The sequence below is a fragment of the Jaculus jaculus genome, chromosome 1 (assembly GCF_020740685.1).
Source record: "Jaculus jaculus isolate mJacJac1 chromosome 1, mJacJac1.mat.Y.cur, whole genome shotgun sequence".
Lineage (NCBI taxonomy): Eukaryota > Metazoa > Chordata > Mammalia > Rodentia > Dipodidae > Jaculus > Jaculus jaculus.
In genome coordinates this window covers 82098146-82110859 of record NC_059102.1, presented here as the reverse complement: position 1 = coordinate 82110859, position 12714 = coordinate 82098146, and the positions used below count along the sequence as shown (strand labels likewise).

General features: G+C 37.4%; 1 pseudogene; it reads right to left on the bottom strand.

Moving 5' to 3' along the window:
* Positions 1–2011: 2011 nt before the first annotated feature.
* Positions 2012–2457, bottom strand: LOC123455793 (annotated as a pseudogene).
* Between the last annotated feature and the right edge of the window lie 10257 nt (positions 2458–12714).

Here is a 12714-nt window from a genome sequence, read left to right as displayed (position 1 = left end):
TGAGGTGTTATAGTCAGGTTCACATTGCTGGCAGAAATCACCTGACCAAGAGCAGTTTTAGGGAAATAAAATGTTAATTTTGGTTTACAGACAAGAGGGGAAGCTTCATGATGACAGGAGAAAATGATGGAATGAGCAGAGGGTGGGCATTGCCTCCTGGCCAACATAAGGTGGGCAACAGCAACAGGAGAGTGCCAAACACTGACATGGAGAACATTTCTATAACCCTGTAAGCCCCACCCCAACAATATACTGCCTTTGGTAGGCATTAATTCCCAAATGTCCATCAGCTGGGAACCTAGCATTCAGACCATTTAAGTTTATGGTGGATACCTGAATCAAACCATCATATTCTGCCCCTAACCCCCATAAACTGATATCCATACATAACGTAAAATGCAAAGCATTCAGTACAACTTTTAAAACTCTTGATAGTCCAAGATCTTTTTTTTTTTTTTAGTCTTATCAACATAAGTTATTTAATAAAAGCAAGCTACTGAGCGGAATTTAATTTTTTAATTTCATGGCTCAAACTCACATCATATGCATTAAGTAACCCTGTCCTTTCTTTTGAGGACCCCCCCCCACTCTTGGAAGTCTTCCTTGATTTTTTTAATCTACTTTTTCCATGCTTAATAAGATTTCCATATTGCATCAGAATTTGGAAAATTACAACTTAGACAATTTTCCTTGTCAACAGGAAAATACGGGTATCAAATTAGTAGCATTAACAGCTACTAGTATTTTTACCCTTTGGGTTGAGATTACACCTTTTGCTTTTTTCTCCCTAAATTGCACTTAATCACCAAAAGCATCAGAGCCGCTGGAACCAAGCACTGTCTCATCAGGATTGGTGAAAACAAAAATGAATCTTTGGGTTTAAAGACTGGGGAATAGGGTCGAGATCCTGTACTGCATTTTAAATCTCAAAAATAGGAAATGTCTTAGCAGCTTAAATTTTTTTTTTTTTTTTTTTTTTTTTTTTTTGGTTTTTCGAGGTAGGGTCTCACTCTGGTCCAGGCTGACCTGGAATTAACTCTGTAGTCTCAGGGTGGCCTTGAACTCATGGCGATCCTCCTACCTCTGCCTCCCGAGTGCTGGGATTAAAGGCGTGCGCCACCACGCCCGGCTTAAATCTTTTAATATAAGCTTAACATTAGGTTTTACTTTGGTATGTAGCTTAAAACCAAATCAATTGTACATACACTGGCACTTCAGCATGAGGGTAAGCTTCTTTAAAATAATTGGGGACCTTTAAAATTAGGCCTTAGTAGAAAAAAAAAGTCCATAGTCATACACCCAGCAAATTCATACTAAAATAGTCTTTTTAGGATGAAAGAAAACTTTACATATGTTACAAGCTTATTACATGTATTTACAAGGCTCTTTCTTCTCTAGGTACTTAAAACAGTTTTAAAAAAGTTAGTCCATCTGTAGGCAGATGCATGTCCACTATACTTAAGAAACAGACAAAGCCACAGTGCACCTGGGAGGCTGAGGTAGGATCACTGAGTTCAGGACTAGCCTGGGCTAGTGTGAGATCCAAAAAACAGGGACACTTGGACATAGACTGCTTTGTTCTAGCAAGCCCTGACTGACCTTCATACATCCACCAATTAGTAAGTATAATTTAGTAAACTGAGATCTTCAGGAAAAATTCATTTTCTCTTGGCAATTTAGGTGCCTCTAGAACATTTAATTTCCTAATGTCTACATTATTTTTCAGTCCCTGTATATTTCAGCTAGAAACCTATAACCTGATTGACTGTAAACTACTGTCTCCACAATAGACAATTTTAAAAGTCAGCTATTCCCCAAATCAACCTGAATCATTCACTTGAATTTACGTTTGTGGCAATCCTATCAAGTACAATTATTTAAATTGCACTGATATGTCACCATGCACACAGCACATAAAATAAATGAGATAGTCTTGATTATACTTGTAAATTGTAAGTTTTACCTCCTTAAGTCAATTTGGTTCAGACCAATTCATGACTATGTAGACAGTGCTAAATTTAAATATTAGTACTTCATCTTAAACTTGTACTTTAAGTAAGGTTTTAAGTTGAAATGTCATTATTTCCTTATCTGAAGGATTAAATGAAACTGGAACCCAGTGGCTTGGTGGCTTGGGAAGAACACTTGGTGGCTCACTAAATTTGGCTTTAGCATAATTCTGGTTAGCTTGAGATTTAAAAAGCAAACTGGGACTCGACAGGCTAGAGTTCCAATTTGGATTACTAGAAAAATAGAAAAATTGTTCTTCCCGCCATTTTGCATGGCCTGCCATGCAGCTGCTGATGAGTTGTAACTGTGAACTCGTTCTTTTTTCTTGTGAACAATCTTCATCTGGGAATTCTGATCCTTAGTCTTCTGTCTAGTAAGCTGCTGTTGGTTCTTACTAACGTTTCTACATTGAGGGACTGGATTGTTATACTTCTCTCTGCCACCCATCATCGTTCAGCTTCTCTGTCACCTTTCAGTGTGGTTTTCAGACTGCAGGAATTCCACTTGTCTTCTTCCTTGGTGCCAAGCCCAGGATAGTAGATGTTGCTTTCTGCCAGATCCTTTCCTTTGTCTCAGTATATTAGTTTTCATGAGCCAATCTTCTGAGTTCAGCCTAGGAGCTGAGGCCAACATCTGAGTCTCCTCAGCACACAAGTTTGAGAAGTCCTAGCGACTTTGAGCTGACTGCCGCAGTGGAGACTCACTCCTGATCCACAAAGCCTCCCTCCCTTTCCAGGGAGAGCCGAGGTGTGGATAGAATGCAGCCTGGAGCACCTCCGAGCGAGTGAGTGGGCGAGCCACTGAACTCTTGCCAAGATTTTTTTAACTGAGCCATAATACCAAAAAAAAAAAACCTCCGTACAAATCCATAATGACACAGAATAGACACACTGCAAAAAAAGTTGCATTGGGTATAGGGCATAGCAAAGAAATATTCAACCAATACATGATTTAAAACAACCAACACAAACATCAAACTCCGTAGCTCCAAGTCCATCAACTCTAACCAGTAACAAATCTCCAAGTCCGATAATTCTAAAGAGCAATAAGTCTCTGGAGCTTCAAATCTGCCCCTCCAGCTAGGCTACTCACAGTCCTGCAAAATTTCACCCAAGGCCAGCAGCTTTCCTTAGAAGCCATCTCATGGTCCCAGCATCTGCCTTGGGTCTCCACTGTAACCATGGTCCATCCTCACGTCTCCATTGGGTCTTCATGCAGGCATCCAGCAAACCTCCTCCACACTGCCCAAATCCATTTCTAAAACAAAAAACTGTGTTGCAAATTCAATGACCCTCTGGTTCCTGCATTTTTTAAACTCCATAATACCAGGTAGGGTTCCACTTTGTTAATCCAGGTGGGGGGTGGGGATGAGGGATAAAGCAGACTTTGAAGAACAGGACACTCCTTTAACACTTAGACCCCTTCAAAAGAGTGCATTCTTCCTGTTGCCCCAATGCAGGTCAGCTGGCCCAATCTCAAATGTTGTAATCTCTCATATTATTGTAGCTGAATGGGCAGAAATTTCAGTCCAAAGATTTTATTTTTTGTGTGCAATATTCCTCTCTCACACCAGTCCATTTCTATGCAATGTAACCCTGCACAAATTCTCAGGAAAGGGGGATAATAGCAAGTCTCTCAAACAAACTGCCTCTAGCTCAGTCCAAGCAAAGCTCTTTCTCATCCTCTTAAGTCAAACCTCACAGTCCTTAGTTTACTGCATTCAGGTCTTTCAACTCTGACTAGAATAGCCCATTTAGCTGAACTGATAGCACTGTAAAGCATCTCTTAGACCAAGATTTCAAATTCATCTACCTACCTCTTGAAAATCAGCTCCAAAATGCCAAAGCCACACAGCCAGGTATCTAGCAGTAAATGACCCCACTCCTGGTACAAACTTTACTATTGCAGTAAGGTTCACCTTGCTGGCACAAATAACCTGATTTATCAAGAGCAGCTTTTGGAAAAAAAAAAGTTTATTTTGGCTTACACACTCGAGGGGAAGCTCCCTGATGGAAGGAGAAAATGATGGCATAAGCAAAGGGTAGACATCAAAACTTGGACAACATAAAGTGGACAACAGAAACAGATGAGTGTGTCAAACACTCACATGGGGAAACTAGCTATAACACTCATAAGCCTGCCCCCAACAATGCACTGCCTCCAAGAGGCTGTAATTCCCAAATCTCCATCTGCTGGGAACCTAACATTCAGAACACCTAAGTTTATGGGGACACCTGAATCAAACCACCACATGAAGCTACATATTTTAATTAAGAAAATAAAAGTCCTGGTTAAATCCATCCCCTGTTTGGTGCTGGAAAGATGGCTCAGCAGATAAGGAGTATGCAAAGTCTAGCCACTAGAGGTCAACTCCCCAGTACTCACATAAAGCCAGGTACACAAAGTGGTGCATGCAGCTGGAGTTTGTTTGCAGCAACTGGAGGAACTGGTGTGCCCATTCTCTCTCACTTTATCTGCCTGAAAATAAATAAATAAACATTTTTGTGGCTTAGCAGTTAAGATGCTTGCCTGCAGAATCAAAAGACCCAGGTTTGACTCCCCAAGGACTCACATAACCCAGATGTACAAAGTGACATGTGTCTGGAGTTCATTTGCAGGGGCTAGAGGCCCATTTTCTCTATCTGCCTCTTTCTCAAATCAATAAATAAAAATAAGAACAAAATTTTTTTGAAAGGAAGCTAATAAAATCCAATAAACTCCTGATAAAGTGCTAATGTTCATTGTAAAAGCTAAAAAGCAATCTTTCAAGATTATGAGATGAAACTTTAAAAAAATTCCCCTTCAAAAATTTATAGGTAATAGTACTGCCTGCTTGACTATTATGAAGATTAAGTGATATTTGTAGCCAGGCTTGGTAGTGCACACCTTTAATCTCAGCATTTGGGAGGCAGAGGTAGGATCACCATGAGTTCAAGGCTACCCTAAAACTGCATAGTGAATTCCAGGTCAGCCTGAGCTACAGTGAGGCCCTACTACAAACAAAACAAAACAAAACAAAACAAAAAACAGAGAGAGAGAGAGATTTGTATGTCATATATTGCAGAACTTTTGATGCTGTCATTTTCCTTTTTAATGTTATGATTCTTATAGGGTTTAATTTATTTGTAAAAAATTCAAAATGATTTATAAAATTATGAGGAAGAAACTTGCATTGCCTAGGGGAAAGAACATCAGTTGTATGGTAGATTGTGTGCTCTACTAGTTATGGTCACTTTTATTTCCAGTTTCTATTTTTATTACCTAGATGGGAAGTCAGTTTCATGATTTCTTAGTTAACACATCATTGAAAGGTGGGTCATGAATTTTGCTTATGATAGTTTAAAATGTTCTAGCCAGAAGCATTTAACAGCAAGAAAGCCTGTGGTGAGCATCTCCAGTGAATGAACAAAGACAAAATGGGAGCAAGGCAATCACCAGAGGCAAGGGGAGATGGAGGAGGGATTTTCGGTGGATGCAAAGTGATGACTACTTGCAGAGAGCTTACCCATGCAGTGTAATGTCTATTAATTACGTTTACAATGTATTAGTAGTACCATGATCAAAATACCTGAACAACGGAAGAAAAGGTTTATGTTGGCCCCATTTCAGAGAGATTTCAGTCCATGGCCATATGGAAGGCATAGTGATAGAAGAATGTGGCAGAAGGTCCTCCTAAGGTACACTGGGAAGCTAAGGGAGTGTAACAAAACCATAGCTGGGCCATAACTTTCAAAGGCTGACCTTCATGCCCTACACTCTCCAGACACAGGCCACCTTCTAAAGAAACTATTACCACAGGATGGAAATCAAGGTCACAAAACGTAAGCTTGTCATTGGGGACATTTTCAGATTAAAACTACACACTATGTAACTCTCATACTTTGTAGTAGAGAGCTCCCTCCATTTAAAGAAACTGGTTCATATTGGTTACTCTGAAGAGTATCTTTGAGCCTCAGTTTTCTCATTTGTAACATGGAGATGGAATCAATTGCTACTGTTGCTGTTAAGGCTCTGTAATTTGACCTGTACAGGTCAATAACATAGACTGTTTTCTGACTCATTGCATTTCCAAACATGGATGAGGTATTCAGCCTACACATAGACGCAGTATTTGTTGGTCCAGTTGTTTCTTGCTTAGTCTGAATGCAACTTGCATGGGAAACACTGAGTCATGTCCACAGAACTGTGAAGGGATAAGAATATCTGGAACATGGATGAACAGTGTGTGAGATGTGGCAATGATTCGGTCCATAGAAAAGGAGATTTGGTTGTTGGAAATATCTTTGGTAGATTAAAAAGATTCTTTCCAAGCTTATTTGCATAAATAGAGTGGGAAGAAAAGGAAGAGAAAGGTGGGGAGTTGTGTAAGAGAGGGAAGTTTTAGAACTGTGGGAGGAAGGTGTGGAATGCAGTAAAGAATCAGAGAGGAGAAAGATACAAAACTCTGAGGAGAAGCTTCAGTACTGAAAATAAATTTCTCCCATTAACTGCTCCAGTAAGTCTGTGGTTGAAATCTACTTAAAAGCACATATTAGGGTTAAGAGACATGTTTAAAGGTTTAATACTTGAGTTTTAGCATGACAAAGGAAGCCAGATATCATGTAGCAAATTCAAGTTTTATATTAGCCTTTTCTATGACATGGAAGTATCTTATAATGAATTATATTTGATTTTGTTAGATTTCCTATGAAATAATGAAAGTAAAAAATTATCTATAGTATAAAAATATTGCCAGCTTCTAAAACTTTATGCATTTTTTAAAAAGGATAGTAAGATATACTGGGGAAAGGCTGAGTTTATCTTGGCCCATATGATGGTCTCAGTTTTAGTCACTGGACTGTTTGTGATTAACTGTGCAACTGTGAAGTTCTCTCCTTGGTAAATTCAGGGTGCTGACTCTGATGTTGAAGACTCATTCAGGACTGGGCCTGAAGTTGTGCCTTACGAAGGGGAGAAACCATTCACAGATGTGATAATAATTCCTAGCTGGTAGCCTGCCAGCTGGTACCTTGTTTCCTTAAATATCTCTTAAACAACATGGGTTTTTTGTTATTGGTTAAGCAATATTTTGATATGTAAGTTACAGGGCTGGAGAGATGGCTTAGTGGTTAAGCACTTGCCTGTGAAGCCTAAGGACCCCCATTCGAGGCTCAATTCCCCAGGACCCACGTTAGCCAGATGCACAAGGGGGCACATGCGTCTGGAGTTCGTTTGTAGTGGCTGGAGGCTCTGGCATGCCCATTCTCTCTCTCTCTCTCTCTCTCTCTCTCTCTCTCTCTCTCTCTCTCTCTCAGCCTCATTCTCTCTTTGTCTGTCCCTCTCAAATAAATAAATAAATAAATGATATGTAAGTTACTGCTTAGATGCTCCTATTTTCATTTTTCAGTGAATTTATATCAGCAAATAATAGGACTTTTTAAAAATCTAGAAAAACTTGTATAGTCACTTCTAATAGCATATTCCTCTCTTTTCTCTATACTTTGTTTAAATGTCTTCAGGAAATCTGGAAATTTAACTAGAATGATTGGTAAGTGGGTACTTTGTGAATTTATCACCATCCTAAAGATATCGGTTTAAAAGCAGATGATGTACTAGGATTACATTTTTGCAATAAATATATACCAAAATATAAAAACAGAATCTAAGACATTAATATTTTATTTATAATTTTTTCCAATTGATTTTTAAATTGAAAATTTAAATGATCAATAAGTACAGAAAAACAAATCTTAAAATGGTCTGTTTAGAGAGTAACATTTATTGCACACATTTAGTTTTATGGCATTTCTTCTTTGTAGCATTATGTTCTAAAACTATAAAATATTTTTCATTAAATAGTTTAGCATAATGATTTCAAATAATTAACTAAACAAATGAAGCAAGTACATTCTCCTTTTGTTTTTCAACACAATATTCCTTGATATTAATCTTCCTGCTGAAAAATTATTTAGCTAATGTTGTGTAATATGGAATGAACTAGCCAGAAATTCAAAGACTTGGGTTCTAATTGGACTGTATTCCATATCTTTACACAAATCATTGAAAATCTTTCACTCTCAGCTGTCCTATTTCCAAGATAGGATGAAATAAGATGCTCTGGTTTCTTCTTTTTCTGACATAACGTAATTTTATTAGTCTTTGGCAGTAGACAAGTGAGCTGAGTTCCATATTCAGTAAGGCAAATGAATCAATGCTACAGGCATCTGGATAATTTACTGAAACATTGCCTTTATCCTTAACACAATAGTAGCACTTCTCTTTTGTTTAGCTGAGCTGCTTAAATTTGATCTAGAACCATTTTGCAGCAGATTTCCAAATTTCAGACTCCGTATTTTCTCCTTGCCATTCCACCCCATTGCTGCTGATGTTGGTTTGAATGCCTTTCTTTATGTCCCTAACCAGTACTGTGAACTGATGAGCCCATGCAGAATTAGCAGCAACTATAAAATTGAAGGTGCCCCTTGCATAGTGGTGTGACACTGGTATCTGTGCCTATCACATCTCACCTGCATGGCAAATGGTGTCAGCTCATGGAACCTCAAGAGGAGCTCAAGGTCTGCTGCTGGGCATGCTCTCCTTTCAGCCCAACCTCTCACTGAAGACAGTGAGAGAATTGCTTGGAACACCAAATTCATTTCCCAACAATTCCTGGCAGGGATAACATCGAAAACAAGAAAATGTACTCAACTTGCCAGATGAAAGAAATTAAAATAAGTAATAAAATGTTGATACTCTTGTGAATAATTTTTACTGTGATAGAATATATATAACACTAAGTTCAGAAATTTAACCTTTTAGAGGTAGAGTTCTGTTGAATTTAGTTTGTCCATGTCATGTGCAGCTGTCACCACCATCTATTTCCAAACTTTTTTCACCTTCTAAACTGAAATTCTATGCCAGCTAAACTGTAACTTTCAACTCCCTCTAACCCCTGGCAGCCACCTTTCTACTTTATGTCTCTTTGAATCTGATCAATCTAGATGTTCATATGAATAAGATCATATAATATTTATCTTCTTGTGACTGGCTTCTTTCAGCATCTCTTCAAGGTTTATACATGAAGTAGCCCATGTCAGAACTTTATTTCTTTTTAAGGCTAAAAAATCCAATTATGTACATATTATCTTTTGTTTATATATAGACTTTTCTATGAACATTTGATTGGTTTCCACTGTGGGCTATGATAAATAATGTTGTCAGAAATATTTACCTACAACCATTTTTTGCATTCTTGCTTTCAGGTCTCTTGCATATATACTCCTAAGAATTGCTGAATCATGTTGTAATTAAATATTTAAATTTTGAAGACCCAGTATATTGCTGTCCTCAATCTGCACCATTTTATATTCTTACCAGCAATGTACATGAGTGCTTATTTAAACTATCTCCCCACTTTGTCCTCCATCCTCTCTCTACCTCTTAGAATTTACCTACTACCACTGATTTTAAGAAATTAAATTAGGGCTGGAGAGATGGCTTAGCGGTTAAGCGCTTGCCTGTGAAGCCTAAGGACCCCGGTTCAAGGCTCGATTCTCCAGGACCCACGTTAGCCAGATGCACAAGGGGGCGCACGCATCTGGAGTTCGTTTGCAGTGGCTGGAGGCCCTGGCGCGCCCATTCTCTCTCTCTCTGCCTCCTTCTGTCTGTCATTCTCAAATAAATAAATTAAAATGAACAAAAAAAAATTAAAAAAAAAAGAAATTAAATTAACCTTTCATTGAGTTTTAGAAAGCATTTGGGAGGATAATCATAAAGGGTCAGATATGCCCTTTTGAGAAGACAGTGGCCTCAGTCCATTCCACCATAGATTCACAAGTGTTTGAGCATTTGGTTAATCAATTACCATTAATAGTACAGAACCAGAAAGAGGGAGGGCAGTCTTTAATGAAAATTATGAAGACTGTGTATTGCCTTTAAAAATCAGGTATTAATATATTTTGGAATACTAATTTTGCTATATGTACTATATCACCGTATTAATCTAACTTTTGTTACTATAAAATGCCTAAGATAATCAACTTATGATGTTTTATTTTGTCTCACAGCTGGTTGACCCTTTTGTTCTGGGCTTGTGACAATGCAGAAGGGTATGCCAAAGTAAAACTATTTGCCCCATGGCCCACAGTGAAGGACATGATGGAGGTTCTGTATTTCTTTCAAAGGCATACCTCTTAGTGACTGAAGACCCTCACTAGGTCCTACCTCGTCAAGATTCTCTTGCCTCACCTCCCAATAGCTCTAGTTTGGGAACAAGCTTTTAACCTGTGAGTCTTTGATTGACATTTGAGACAAAAAAATTCCTTCTACAAATGAGGCAAATTGACTAGGTAAGGGAAGAGATTCTCTGAAAGTAGAAGCTAAAAGGAGATGTGCATGATCACTACTTTGTAGAAAAAATTTTCTATCTCCTCAAAAAAGTATTCAATGATCTCAGGATACTGGCATAGGAGATAATATTGAGAAGTTTAATTCCATCCATTCCCTTAAAACTTGTAAACATTAAGGCTCAGAATGGGTTTATTAGTGAAATTTAACTCCAACTTCAGACTTAGGAATAAAACTCAATCTCTTTTGCTTTTTGTCAAAATATATTGCTTAAGTTTTCTTCTTTCCTCTCTTCCTCCTTCCCTCTTTGTCTTATCTCTCCTTTTTCTTTTCTTTTCTTTTTTTAAAATCTTTTTGTTAATTTTTTTTTTTTTTGAGCAGTGAGATAGAAACAGAGAGGAAATGGGCATTCCATACCCTGTTGCCATTGCAAACAAACTCCAAGTACATATGCCACTTTGTGCATTTGGCTTTACAGGGGTACTGGGGAATTGAAGCCAGGCAGTTCAGACTTCGTAAGCAAGTACTTTTAATCACTGAGCCATCCCCACATCCCACTTTAATTCTTATGAATGCTGCCATCATGTTTTCTTCTCTTAGTGGTGTTTAATGCATAACCTGGAATATCCTTTTCAAGGGAAACTCTAGTCAGCATCTTTAATTTTGTAAAGGTAATAATGGAGAAATGAAGTTGGAGAAATTTAGTTTGTACTAACACACACACACACACACACACACACACACACACACACACACATTCCTTAAAATTACATCAACATGAATCTGTACTGCATACATTATGGTGATGGGTATATTGAGGTCAACTTTTCTCCTGGAACTCTCTCAGCTGTAATGATAACGACTCAGTAGGTTTTTATTGTCATGGAAATAGCAATGATGCTAGAGGAAAGGCAGAACCCCTGTCATCAGGGCAAGTTTGGGGAAAACTTGTAAAAGAATAAGATTTCTTTTTGAGCGAATGATTCAGGCAGTTAAATGGATGAGAATTATCAATTTAGTTGCTATTTTAAATGTCATAAAGCTAGTAATAATAAGTTTTTGCTTTGTGTCTTTAATTCTTGCTTATTTGGGGAAAGCAGAATACCTTAATCAATGACTCTGTTAGGTGAGAAATAGCTGGAGTAAGTCTAGACTAAAATGCCTAGCTAAACATAATCATAGTAAAATACAGTATTGAAAATATAGACAGCTTCATTTAAAATCCTGTGATAATAATACAGTAGTAATCTTCCACTCCAAATCAGCCTTCCAAAAATGCAGGTATCACTAATGTTTATTCAGGAAAGGAATCACAGAAATCAAGAATGATCATCTAGTATCTGTAGTAATATTTGTTTCATATACTACCTAGATTTGTCCTTAGAACAATGGCTATTTTGAAGGAAAAATAAGTAAATATCACTTTCATGATTTTACCAAGAAGAAGGGACATCCAGTATATTTATAATTGTGTGAACATTGAAACCAATTATTATTATTCCTAACATTGTATTGGTTATATCCTGACAGGGTACTTCATATGTAAATTTCTTCTACTATGAAAGAAGAGGGTCACTGTTCAACAAATAGGTTACTCATGAACTAAAAAAGTTGAGTCATTATTTTTGATGTTCTACTAAAATATGCTACGAATACAATCAAACAACTAGTTCCACTTATAATACATTTTAATATTGCCTAAATGTGAGCCTTCCAACATCATCTCATCAGGTATTCATTCCATGGTTTATGGCTTTTTTGTGCTTCCCTCTAATTCTTGATACCAATAATTCAAGACATCTAGCTCAAGTTAATTTTTGCTTATATTGAGGGCATTATACATAAACATAGTGGGTCTCACTTGCTTTTACATTGCTATCTTTTATTGAAGGATAGATATGTTGATATTTCCCTTGGTTCCCCTAAACTTTAACTTGAGAATTGTGTTTGATTTAGCGATGCCACTGGAAAATACTCATTTAACGTTGCTCATACAACCTGTAGAGCAGTTAATCTTTTAATCTTAATTCAGATCCACATAGATATAGATAACTATATGATTCAGAAGGCAGAACTGAGGACTATCTAGTTTGACTCTACTCATATGGAAGGGGGATTCAGAGCAATGGAGAATTATCCTCTCAATATTTTTTGAAATACCCAGAAAGGTCAACATGTGTAGAACTGTTAATGTTTCAGTCAATATAATTGCTTCATATTCATGATATATATTAGCTGTATCATTAAAGTTTGGAAAACATTTCAACTTCATAGCTGAAAAGAACTTGCCTTTGTGTTCACAGAACCAAAATCAAGAGACATTTTAACTTTCCTTCAAAATTCTTGTCATGTAGTTTGTGAATGTTAAGACCTGTGGAT